This window comes from Grus americana, chromosome 1 (assembly GCF_028858705.1).
Source record: "Grus americana isolate bGruAme1 chromosome 1, bGruAme1.mat, whole genome shotgun sequence".
NCBI lineage: Eukaryota > Metazoa > Chordata > Aves > Gruiformes > Gruidae > Grus > Grus americana.
Window position 1 is genome coordinate 40,432,749 of NC_072852.1, and position 13,186 is coordinate 40,445,934.

The window sequence follows — 13,186 nt, forward strand, 5'->3', positions numbered from 1 at the left end:
GCGGTGGCTACTTCTTCTTTCTCCAGACCTGAGGACCGCTTACATCGGTGTCATCAGAAGAGCCGCTCTCCTGGGTTGAATCAAAGGTCCCTCGCCCCTTGGTTTTTGTCTCAGGCATTTTACTGTGTGTCCCCTAGGTTATCGTGTGGTTTCCAGTGCCTCTCGGTGCCATTCAGCAAAGCCTATCTCCAATCTTCTTTGTTTTTTCTGCATGAGTACGTGGGAGAGGACACGGTGCGGCATGGGTCCTACCTCCTGCTAAATGGAGAGGTCTGCAGAGTTCAGGCTCTCTGTTTCCAACTCAGCTTATCCAGTGAGCTTTTTGTGTAACAGTAAGAAAAATCTATCCACTTTTTTCTGCTCAGTACCTTCATAGGTATTTCTCTAAAATTGCTCTGCTGGTCAACTAAGAAGTGTTTTTATTGCTGTTGGTAGTGTAATGAGATTTCCCCTCTTAGATGTTTTTATGTACTTTCCAGAGTAGAACTGAACCAACTACAGTTTTAATGTGGCTTCTTATCAGATTGAAATTGTATAGACTAGAGATTTTTTTTTTTCTCTCTTTCTTTTTTAAATTGGCTTCTGATCTACCATTGCATATAAAAGCTTCTTACCTGGAACTGTCATTTTTGAAGTGCTGCATGTTACACTATTTCCATGTTTGCTTGGTTGTTTTTTTTTCCTGAAATATGGCACCTGTTTTTCCTAGTAATTAGTGCAACAGTTCATGCCAAAGCTAACAAATTAAAGGCTTGGCATTAATTTCATCAGGTTACTAAAGCACGAACTCATCTCTCTATTTTTATTCATCTAATAGTAAGTACAGATGCCAAAAGTAATTTTCTAGTTCCTGCTCCATGCTCAGAGCAGGGAGAGAAGCGCCCACAGAAGGCTACTTAACCTGCAAATGCTAAACACTGAAGGAGATGATCTGCCATTTGGAGATGCTCTCTTTCCCCTTTGCCAGAAGAGGAAGCCTAGATGACTAGTTTAGACTAATCTAGCCTACACCTAGGTAAGACAAGCACCATCCCAATTTACCAGTTTACTTAAACACTTACAAGGGTCTTTAGACCACAAGGTTGTGCGATATCCCACTGCAATATACGCTGAGAAGGCTCAGAATAGTCCTGGTTTGGTACCTGGACTGTAATTCAAAATTTATTTTAGGAAAAACTCCCCCCCATAGCAATGTTAAATAAGAAGTGCTGCCTTATTTAAATAATATTAAGTGCCATAGTATCTAAATTGAATTAAAATGTTTCATTTTCATAAGCAATTGTTTCTTTATTTCCTGCCTTTTTTCCTATTACATATGGCATTTGTACAATGAACAAATTAAGAAGATTCAACAAATATTCTTCAATGGAAACTGAATTTAGGTATGAATAGAAATGACAAATCAAAAGGCTAAACCCCAGTTGCATCAAGAAGTACGTTAAAATCCCTCCTATAAAGCAAAGATACATACCATACCTGGATGGGGCTCTATTTTATATGAAAACTAGGCTTTATATGTTTTGAAAGTTTGAGGGGTTTTTTGCTCTTCTGCCTTGTCCTCTGGTACCTGCTGTGGCCTCCCCCTCCCCTTCTCTTTTTTTTTGGTGGAATGACCCAGAGATTATAGCAACTCTAATAGCACGGGGAAGCCATTTCCCAGCCAAAGTTAATCTCAACCACAGTGCCCTGGGAGGAATCGATGAGGTGAGGGGAGCTTTTTTAAAAAAACAAAAAGCATATTCATTTTATTAGCAGTACTTTTTCTATCTAAATATTCAGGGACCACAGCAAGATACCCCACCAAAAACCATTAGAAAGACACTGGAAAGTTTTAATCCTTTTTCTCTTTTTATTGATGTTTATCAGCTGCCTCGGGTCAGAGCCCCTAGGTAAAATGTCCCTTGGTTTTCTCCTCATTTGCAATCCTCACTGTATGAAATCCACAGCCATGGCTGGCTCCAGGGGGCACAGCCGAACCTCTTCTCTCAAATAGCAGTGCAAGGTTTAAAATTTTTTTTTTGGCAAGAAGTGAGTTATCCACAGTTTGATAACACATTACAGATCCAAGAGCGGTGTGATTGCAAAGGGGACTTAGGTTTTTTTCCTGAACTTTGTATCTTCATTGCTTAGTTTCAGATGTGTTGGTCTGCAGTGTTTTTAATTAAAGTATTAGTCAACATTCCTATACCTTATTTGGGCTCAAAAATCCCTGGATGAGGGACTGCCCTGCCTGGCGGGCAGCAGGGACATGTCCTCTCCTCTCACACCTTTTTTTCTGATTTCTGATGCTGCACAAGGCACTGCATGCATTGCTTAGGAACAGTAGGAAACTGCCTGCGTCCTGATTTAAATTATTATGTTGTCTAGAGAAACAACATTCAGATCAAACATCTTTAAAAAAAAAAAGAAAATCCCATATGCTGTGAATTCCAAACAAAGCTGGAGTTTGCCTGGGAAGTAATGACACCAGCCTGTTGTGCTCTTCCGCAAGAGCCTGTAATTATTTCTCTCCTCAAACTGTGCATACATCATTGAGGAGGCTGATACATAAATAAAAAGGCTGCATTAATTTCAAGCTACATTAGGAATGCAGGAGTAAAAATAACCGATGTCTGATGGATAGAAAAAAAAAGGCAAAATTAGAAGAAATCTGACTGGGAGGTTTCTAGGGGAGTTATAGAGCAAGGAGGAAAAAAACCTTAAACCATCAGAAAGCAAAAAAGTTTGCTATTGCTGAAGGATTAGATACAGCATGTGGGCTCTGCAGGTTCCTGCAGGTCTTATACTTACAGAATCAGGGAATCATTTAGGTTGGAAAAGACCTTTAAGATCATCAAGTCCAACCATTAACCTAGCACTGCCAAGTCCACCACTAAACCATGTCCCTAAGCACCACATCTACATGTCTTTTAAATACCTCCAGGGATGGTGGCTCAACCACTTCCCTGGGCAGCCTGTTCCAGTGCTTGACAACCCTTTCGGTGAAGAAATTTTTCCTAATAGCCAATCTAAACCTCCCCTGGCTCAATCATTTACAGGCTGGGCAAAGGCAGCACTGCAAGGGCATGGTGTAACCCCTGGGTCTTCATCTTGTCTTCTTCAAGGCCATGAGGAAAACGTGCTCGTGTGACACACAGTGTGATTTTTCTAAATGACATTATTTCTCCAGAAGGAGGACACGTACTGGGAAAATAGGTAGATGGAGCTGACAGAGGCTGTCGGGGAGGTGTTGGGTGCTCCCGCTTTCCTTCTGCTATTCTGGAGTTTGCAGTTTAACTTCAAAGGCTTCGGTGTGCCTGAGCACCAGCTATTTGAAATAGTGGATTAAATTGGGACTGGAATTTCACATGAAGCTTGGATATGATGTGACAAATCACGCTCTCATCCCATCCTCCCCGTCTCATGTCCGGTAAGTTCATCTCTTGCAGCTAAACACAGATATCCTCCATGTGCTCCCAGGAGACGCTGTTTTGGCTGCTGAAACAAGCTCTTTCAGGCCAAAGGACATTCTTTTGTCATTTTTATTTTTTCATAGCTGCTATGTATAACCAGGAAGGAGGTGACAACATTTTTCACACCAGCGTGTTAGAAGTTAACCTTTTAAGTCCATAATTAGGTATGTAAATCTGAACGATTCTGTTCCTGGAAGAGCTGAGCATTCACATATTCTGTTGAAATCCCAAGGGTGACCATTTCAGCTAGCAGATAATGTACACTATATGCAAAGTTTTTTTTAAAACAAGCCAAATCAATTCTAAAGTTCAGAAATCAAGTCCCTTGTTAGAACAAAGGAGCGTAATGAGTAACCTGCCCGGTGCACAGCTATGTTCTTCCCAGAGAGCACGTTGTCACCTGAACCAGATGTGCTCAGCAATTAGTCTTTCTGCTTTATTTTTCCTGAGTTCATACATCAGATCTAACTTTTCTGGCTAGGAACTGAATGGTGACTCTCACCAGCACACCCTTTTGGAAATCTCCCTCCAGCTCTCTGGCAGGAGGTTTCTCTGGAGGCAAAGCCCGATGCTTGTGGCCCTACAAAGGGAGCTGGTGCCTTGGGCCAGGAGGGAGGACGGGGCTGGTGGCTGAGGTGGGGGTCTTGCAGGGCGCTGCGGTGTGTGCTGGGGTCTGCAATGCTGGGAGAGGAGAAGGGAAGGGCTGCCAAGGTTCAGGCAGCGATTGCCACAGCCGAGCAGGAGGGGTGAGACCAGGCCTTGAATCCCCATCCTGCCTCATATAGAGGGGGGTCTTGTGGGGGAACAGAGCCATGACCACCCTAAGGTCCAACGAAGGTGCGAGCTGGTGGATCTCCTGAGTTTGGGGGCTTTCCTGTGCTTTTTCTGAATGTGCAAGGCCTTCCTTTTATTCTGATCCTAAAATCTAACTGGGATTCCAGATTTTTATTTTCTCTCTTCCATATTTCAGGATTTGGGAAAAAGAAGTGGGCTGGAAATGAACACAAATTTCTATTTAATTTTTAAAGGACCATGGTATTGGTCGCTTTTCTGTGTGACGTACTAATGCTTAATGAATTACCAAGGGCAAGCAATGAGGGACCAAGTTTTCATATGCAAGGTGTTTTACAGAAATCTGTTAAAACCCAAGTGCTGACAGATCACACTTTCCACTAGAGTTTAGGATTACACGGCTGCTACTTATGTTATGACTAGAGTTGTAGCCTAAATTCAATTATGGGTATTCCATGGCAGGTTTTACAAGACTATATATCCAAGTTAATCTCTGTAGTTTGATTGAATGGCACCAGCGAGAAACCTGACTCATGCAACACAAGCTAACAACTTGCTCCCCTATAAATACTTGAGAATTGGCTTTTTCTTGAGTGCTAGCAGGAGCCGATCCAAATAAATTCTTCTTCTGACAGAGGTTGCCGAAGGACATGGAAAGTTTTCCTCTGGAGTAACTGCATTTGTCTGCAGAAATACTAAAGTAACAAGTGATTGTTTGGGAAAATGTGTTAGGGTTTTTTTTTCCCCTTTCTTTCTCTTCTCATCATTGTCTGTTGCCTGTTCTTTTACACGTCAGACTCTTTAAATGGGGAGCCATTCCAGCTGCGTCAAAATAATTTTCTTTTAAGGGTGCATGTTCTTCTTTTGTTGATCAAAAGCAATTAGAAAGAGAAGAGCTGACAGTTTCATGGAACTGTCGATGAAAATACTGGAATGAACAGTTCATTTTGAAATAACCAATTCTCCCATTAAATGATCTGTACCCCCGGGGGGGAAGAACTGTGTGGGAACAAGAAGTATTGTTTGTTGCAGCATCTCTGTGTTGATCTTTCGATATTTTCTAGGAACACAGTGGTATCAGTATTTTGAAAGGAACATTTGGAAGTGTGAAAGAGACTGCAATGTACCAGGATCTGAGATCACACTGGTGACCATGAGAAGTTTCCTTCTCTCTTCAGGAACACCTGGGTGTTTCGCCTCCATCAGGACTTTACTATAAGCACAAAGCTCTGTGAACCTTTGTTAAAAATGGGAGAAGGATGCCAAGTCCCGCTTACTAGTCTCAACTATGCAGGTGATTAACGAACCTTTTTTTAATATGATCAGGAATGGTTTGAAGTGATGTCCTCCTCCCCTGGGAAGGGTTTTGTAGGACATTGCGTATCCTTGATGTGGGCCGTTGGGTATGCACATATACACTTTTATCTTATTTCATAGGCAATTGCATCCAAAGAGCATCAGCAGCTGAAAATGCAGCACATCTTTGCACCAGGCACAGCCCCTCTGAAAGGCCCCAATGGCTCTTTGTGGCCACGCTCTCACGTAAATGCCTGTGCCGCCGGCACCTCCGGCTCTGCCTGCCCTGCCTGGAGGAGGAGAACTGAATAGACCGACAAACGGCTTGTGGGGAGACGTAGGCAACAAAACCAAATGTTGGAAAGACATTAAACCCTCAGTGGAGTATCAGAGTGGTTTGCTCAGCTGAGGCGATGTGATTAATGTGTTTTAGATATACCTCGCTCAACCTAAAATCCATTAAAGAAAATGTACATGTCTTTAACTGACTGTGCTAGGAATAAAACTTGATTTGTGCTCTTAAATGGTCTTTCTGCCTAACTGACTTCCCCAGGACCACCCATGCCCAAACTTTTCCTACTTTCTCCTTTGCTTTCCATGGCCTCCCACATTTTATACATTTAGGGCTTCTCCCCCATCCCTAGACAAGTTCACCTCCTCTCCTCTCTGCCCCATCTCCTCTCTCCTGTTATTCCTTCCCCAGACAGCCTCTCCCCAAGCCGAGCCTGATCCTTGGGCTTGTGAAAGCAGGGGGGGAGAAGAGTCTCCTCTACTCCTTGCTATCTGATCCCGACTGACTCACTGTTATGATGGTGCTGACCTATTTTCGGGTGAGGAGCCAGCATGGGTGAGCGGCTGCTACCCCTCTCTGCATCTCACAGGCACAACCTATACTGCATTGCTTTACATCCACAGCAAAGTGAGACAGAGCAACCACTTCTCTCTTGATCAGCTGATGTCTCGTGTCCCTCGCTGACAAAGCAGGGAGAGGATCTTACGCCTGGTATTACAAGTCCCCTCCAGATAAAGGAAACTTTCTCAAAACACATCTGAAGATAACGTGTCTCAGAAATGGTAGAGCTTATAGTTGCTGTTGTAAATGTTCTCTCCTTACTCTGAGATATGAAGGACTTCTCTGCTTTGCTCCTGAGGCAGGACCAGGGCTGTGCTCACCACGACCTTTTAGCAGTGTATCAAACAGTGAATGTTTTCTCCCTGATATGGTCTACTGAAGTACTTGGTCTCCATGGCACACTCAGGATGGCACCATCTTCACACTCACTTATTTGGGACATATTTTTTTTCCATAGGGTCACACAGGAAGCGTCACGCTGCTCAGCTTTACACATCTGATGTGACCACCCGCCCTGCCCGAAGGAAGCCGAAGGAGAGGTAGGTGTGCTGAAAACCTCGGAGGAGCACTTGGCCTGCAGCAGGTACGTGCAGAGCTCAGATGAGTGCTGAGTGAGAAGCTTGGCGGTCTGAAGTTCTTCTCTGGAAGTTCTTGTTTCCATGTCTGTTTGGTACCCATTAGACCAAATTTATGTGTTGTAGCACAAGTATCAGAAATAGCTTGAACACTGAAATGACCGGCTGGCATCCTTCACACAGAAAGTCAAGCCAAACAGTCGGTAATACCATTATAGCCATCTTTCCTGATCCTTGCTGGCCTCTTGGCACTCCTTTTATAAATGTATGTTATGGCTACAGCTCAGTCACTAATGATCTCATTCAGTCAGGCATCTGTTTGAACTGCCAGAAGCTCCAAAAATATGGAAGAAAAATTGCCTTCTGCAAGTATCTTGTGGTCTAGGACATGGTAACCAGCGCTTAGACACCTCGCTGCAATTCACAATAGGCTACTTTAAAGGTATAATCATTTAGTCAATGTAATTAGCAAGAGTTCAGAAATCACCACTGAATGCAGCAAAAAATGGATGGCCAAGTTGTCTCCCAGAGATCTGGAAAAAGGAATTTTGTCTTTCCTACCAGACTGGCCAAGTCCCCCAGCTGTTACAGCAACTCTCAGGCTACTCCTTCACTTCCCCACTCCGGAGTGTTCAAATGAGTTCAGAGCTCATTACGTATTTTTCTGGTTATGCCTATTTTTTTTAGCATGATTTCTTTAGCATACTCTTTAGGGTGTGCATTTTATGTTAATTCCTATGCTAATAAGAATCTGTGAAAAACGTTTTCAGGAGGGCAAAACGGATCCCAAATTATTAGCTCTGCTTAGTTATTGCTTCTTTTCCCAATTATTGTTTCCAAATAAAATTTGTCAGTTTATGCCTCCTGACCCAGATGTAATTATAGCGTGGCTGTCAAATAAGAGCTGGTTTAGTGCCAGCAACTAGGGAAGCCTCCTTTGTAGAGACATAAGGAGACCGTTACTTGCAGCTTCTCTTACAGGGTTTGGGTCCTATTTAAATAATGAGAAAATAGCTGTCTGTCTCCAAGAGAATAGTATAAATGGCTGCCTCTGAGTGAAACATTTGGTGCTGTTTTTATTCTTTTCATGTTGCAACAGCATGCTGCCTCAGTGCAGCCTGATACAACCTCTGATGTGTCCAAGCTGGAGATGAAAACCAGCAAACATAACAATTTTACTGGGCTGTTTGTTAGGATTTTATATGGAGTTTTCCAATGGGAACCAGTGGTGCTGCGATCTTGTTGGCAAACATGAAAGTACTAATTATAGATAAAAAGTGTAACTCACTCTGATTTGAGCTCTGTAGGACTAGGTTATTTTTGTGTAACTCATGGAATGTCATTTCACACTAACATCTGATATATGGATGGATCCTCTCCTTATTTTGAGGATGTTCAGGAAGAGCAGTGGGTTGTACAAAGGCTTGGATGTGGTGGGCCAAACACCCCCTTTTTTTTTAATTGCTGCTTTGCTGCTTTTCATTTGTGGTCCTGCATTGTGTGGCATGAACAGCCAGCATATAACCATGGTATTTTGGCATCCTAATACAAATTCCCAGCAAGTCCAAAGCTAAGCAAACGTCATGAGCATGTCCTAAAAAGGCAAATTGCCTCCAGAAAATGGCATCCAAATAATGGAGTTTTTCTTCTTGTCCTAGGGGTTAAGCAACCATCTTTGGTCAGTTTGCAGACCAGAGGGGATCATTTTCTTCTAGGCATGTTCTTCCTCATTGCAACATCCCTTGCAAAATGCACCTTCTGCAAACTGACTTCTGTAAGATGTTGGCATCCGGATGAACAGGGGCAGCATTCACTGAAATGGGGTTCAGTGCTCCAGGGAGGGCTGGATGTGGCAGAGAGTGATGCGCCTTTATTTTAAATCTGGAAAATGAGTACATTGTCAGGTCTGGGGTCATGTGTTGCATTTGGGATGAGGCATTCAGTGAGAGTGTGTGCCCCTGCTCGGTGTCCTCAGGCACTCTGGAGCAGACTGGTTAGGAGTTATTGCCTCTCTCTCGGCAAGATGCCCTTGATACTTTGCCTCTGGCAGTAACAGGAGGGTCTGGGTCCCCCCTGGAGCTGGGAGAGCTCATGGAGGGAATCTCTTCCTCTTCCTCCCCAGCTCCAGTGGGGGGGGGGGGGTCCTGAAGCCCTAGGAGCTCCTGGTTTTGAGAGGTAGGAGCAACTCCCTACTGCTCTCCCCAAGGTTGGAGCTTTTCCCCTGCATGGACCTACACAAGGCAAAATCTCCAGGTGACTGCCAAGCCTGGAGCCGTGCAAAGCTTCATTTCTGCATGCTGAGCACCGTCAGAAAGATCAAAGCATCGTTGAGAGGCGGAAGTAAAAATTACTTATTAGAATTAAATTCTGCCTCAGAAATTGCATCTCCCTCCTCTAATTCAGTTGCCTCTACCCTTCCTTAGAGCAAGGAAAAATCTCCAAGACCCAGCTTTGGATTTCATTAACACTCCTGGAAAGCTGGGGCAAAGCCACTGGCTCCTGCAGGGTCACTCCAGCTGTGCACCTGAATCTGGTTTGACGACAGCAGAGCTGACGTGACAGCCAAGAATGTGCAGGAACAATTTAAAGCAGGAACAGAAATGTTTCCTCTTTAAAGAAAAGGAGGTGATACTGAGCCCTTTCCACATGCTAATACCCATGTCTGAAATGAACGCCAGGCTGAGAGCAATAGATACATCTTGCACAGATTGCAAATCATCTCATCTCATGTCTGCTTGCCAAAGTCCTGGATTTCCTAAGCTCTCTTTCCAAACTTAAAAAACTTTTTCCTAAGTATTAAATCCAAGGCAAATCCATATGGTGGATTATAATAAATGATGTTAAAAACCAAACTCTCAGAATAAATGATGCGATCATCTTAACCAAAAGCCTTTGGCCTTTGTAGGAGCTCTGCACTGGAAGACCTTCAGGTGCTGTTAATTGTGCTTGCTTATGGGAGCTGCGAGTAGGAACATAGCAGCACCTTTAGGGGCACCTCTCACCAAAGCGGCCTCTCCTGTGACCCACATCAGCGCTTATAAGCAGGGACGGAGGGCAAATTCCCACTGCCAGCTGAGAAAAATAGATTGCCTTTCTCCTGATAATTTCTGTGTGATTCCCCCTTTCCCCCCAGAGCTCAAAATCCAGGATTGTGTAGCCGGTTCCAGAAATTAAACTCTTAACACGTGGTTAATTCTGCTGAGAGGGTGAGGAAGGGAAGGAAAGTCTTAGTGAGGAACAACCTTCCTTCTCCCTGCTCACCCGAGTGCTTGTTGCTGGTGAAATCCTCCCACTGGTGCCTCTGAGCAGTAGTTCTCAGCCCATGATCTGGTGGCATCCAGGGAGGGACATCTATCAGGCCCATGGATGGCAACTAAGAACAAACCAGGAATGCTGTTGGGAAACCCACACTGTCTGCCAAAGTTTTGGAGGGCAGAGTTGAAATCTGTCACCTGAGGGCCACGGGTTGTATGCAAGGTACCAAGAAATGACGGGGTTGTCACTCCATCTATTCCATTACCTGTCCTACGGGATGGTCTTCCTGATTTTGCTTTGCTTGGTGGCACAAAGCTTGTTGGTGTTAACCCCGCCGCTGGGTTGCAGCAGTAACCCTGAGTTTAGTGTCTTCCACTTTCCAGAAAGCAGTAGTAACATTAACACAAACGGTCTTTTCCCTAGTAATCCCAGCGGTTAAAGAAAGCAGTGATAAAAAAATCATAACTTTCCATGCAGCTTTCATACCATTTGAAGTGCTGTGCTCTCCACGTGGAGGTAAGATGTTTGCAGTGGTGGAAGCAATGCTGAATTTGGCACACCGGGCACTGTGTGTGAGACAAGCTCTGGAGCGATCAGTGCTATATACACAAGAAATAGCCTTCGGATGTTACCTGTATTGGTGCAACCTGCCAGAAAGAAATAGTATTAACACCTGGCAAAGCAGTGTGGTGCTGGGCAAAACCACAGTGACAGCAGGTGGTTGGATACCCTCTCCCAAGTGCTGTGGCATCTCATACCCACCTCTCCCAGGGATCTCTTCCTCTCCCAGGACACATCCTGCCCACCCTGGCTATCTCCTGGCCCAGCTGCACATCAGCATCTGTGTCCTCCACAGGGATCCAGCAGCACACCCACTATTGAGGAAACCAGATGTGCTGCCTTTATCACCTGCAGGTGCAAGGGCCACGGCACCACGCTGATAGCAACACAGCCTCTCTCCTGATCCCCCGTGCTGGGCAGAGCAAGTCGCCAGGTCTCTGCTCTGACTGCATTGCGCTTACGGGGAAGGCTGCAACAGATGGATGCTGGAGCAGGGACATGATAGATGCCCGTGCTTCCCGCGGGTGCACTGCGCTGTACGTGGGAGCCCCACGTGGAAAGCATGCATCCAGGGGTGACGTCATGCTGCAGTCACCTGGTCGAGCACCTCTGCAGGGCAGCACCTCTGAGCTGGGGCTGGGCACTCGGCTGCACTGCAAAACTCACAGCAGTGTGCTGCCAGGCAGTGCTATACAAAATATCACAGCCTGCAATAATTCAGCATGATCAAGCGATTAGCAGCTCATAAAGGACCACATAACCCCATAAAAATGTTGGATTAATAACACAGGCGCTTGTGGCCTGTAAGAACCAAGTGATGGTAAATGAGGTACCAAGGTATTATTCTCCAGTCTATCGTTACCCTAGTTTGTTTGTAAACTTGCAGGCATTAAGCCCGATATTAATGACAATGGAGTCAACTGTATTTGAGAGGCTGGACTTTAGTTTTCAGCAGAGGTACAAAGCCCACAAATGCAGCAAAAACAATCTGCAATTAGGAACGTTTTTCTGAACATCTAGATTTACTCACAGCAGTAGAAAATTAAGTGCCTATCACTGTGATTTTGGCACTCAGAGCTGGACCAGTGCCTGGTGCTAAGGAAAGAAGATATTTTACAGCACCGCAGTTCCACCTTCCACATCAGGTTAGTGAAATTACCCTGAACTGGAAAAGGTGCCTTTGCAAGGAAAGAGGTTGAGCACACTACAAGAGCTCCTGTTTGCAGAACGATAGAATATGTGTGAACTGGAGATTCATTCCCATTGCATATATAATCTTAATATGGGAATAACAGAATAAAGGAAATATTTGTCTTCAGGTTATGGTTGTCTTGATAAACTCATTAATGCTGCTTAAATTGCATATTTCCTGGGTAGTGTCTGATGAAGGATGTACATACACAGAGATTCAGTTGCCACTAATATAATTGTTTTGTGCCACTGGAGTTTTATTTCACAGCAGGTACATCTACCTTGCTGTCACGGGGACCTGATTGTGTGGCCGCAGCAGAGTGGCTTCAAGCGCTGAATCTGCATTTGTTAGCACATAACATAGTACACATAAATGTACTTTCTTTTCTCTGTTTCGATGGAAACTGCAAGCCTCCAAATCTTGCCCTGAGCATGTGAAAGTGGTGTTGGGTGGGAGGTGCTGACCACAGAAGCCTAGCCCACCCTAGCCCTCTGCCTCATCCGCTGTTTTTCCCTCCCCTGATAACTGGGATGTTTCTGCAGGAGCCGTTCTCTGCAGCCACCACCCTGACCTCCAACTTGGATCGCATTAAGAGGATCGCCTCTTAATGACTTTTCTTAGTCTGTTCATAGGCTGTCCCCCATTTTAGGCAGTTCCTTGTTCTCTTAGTCTGGGTGTCCAGAGAAGCTGCTTGTGGATGTGATGGGATCCTGATGACCTGCTAAGAAAGGTGCTATTATCCCCTGCCATTCTTCTGCTGTTTCTCCTGGACTTTCCCATCCATTCCCCATCCAGACTTAGCATTTCTGTTGCAAATGGGAATAAACTACATTTATGGAATCTCTGAAGAGATCTCTGGAGATCTTTAAGAACCAGCCAAACCTGACAGAAGTGGTTTAGGGAGCGCTGAGTCCAGCTATCAGGGTGAAGGGTGGACTACATGATCCTCGACATCTCTTCCAGCCCTAGTTCTGTGATCGATGCTTACCTTGCTCTATCCAGATTTCTTCCTGATAGCACAGAAAGCCCTAAAAATATGAGTTGAGAATAAACAAAACTTTCAAATTAGAATGCAACTAAATGATTTTGTTAATGATGTAATCATTTCTAAGACAGCATCCTGATATTTTTATGGCTAACATGGTTTTCTGAACCCTGAAAATTAGCAATTTTAAGTATAGCATATGGCATATAGGGTTCCACAATAGCA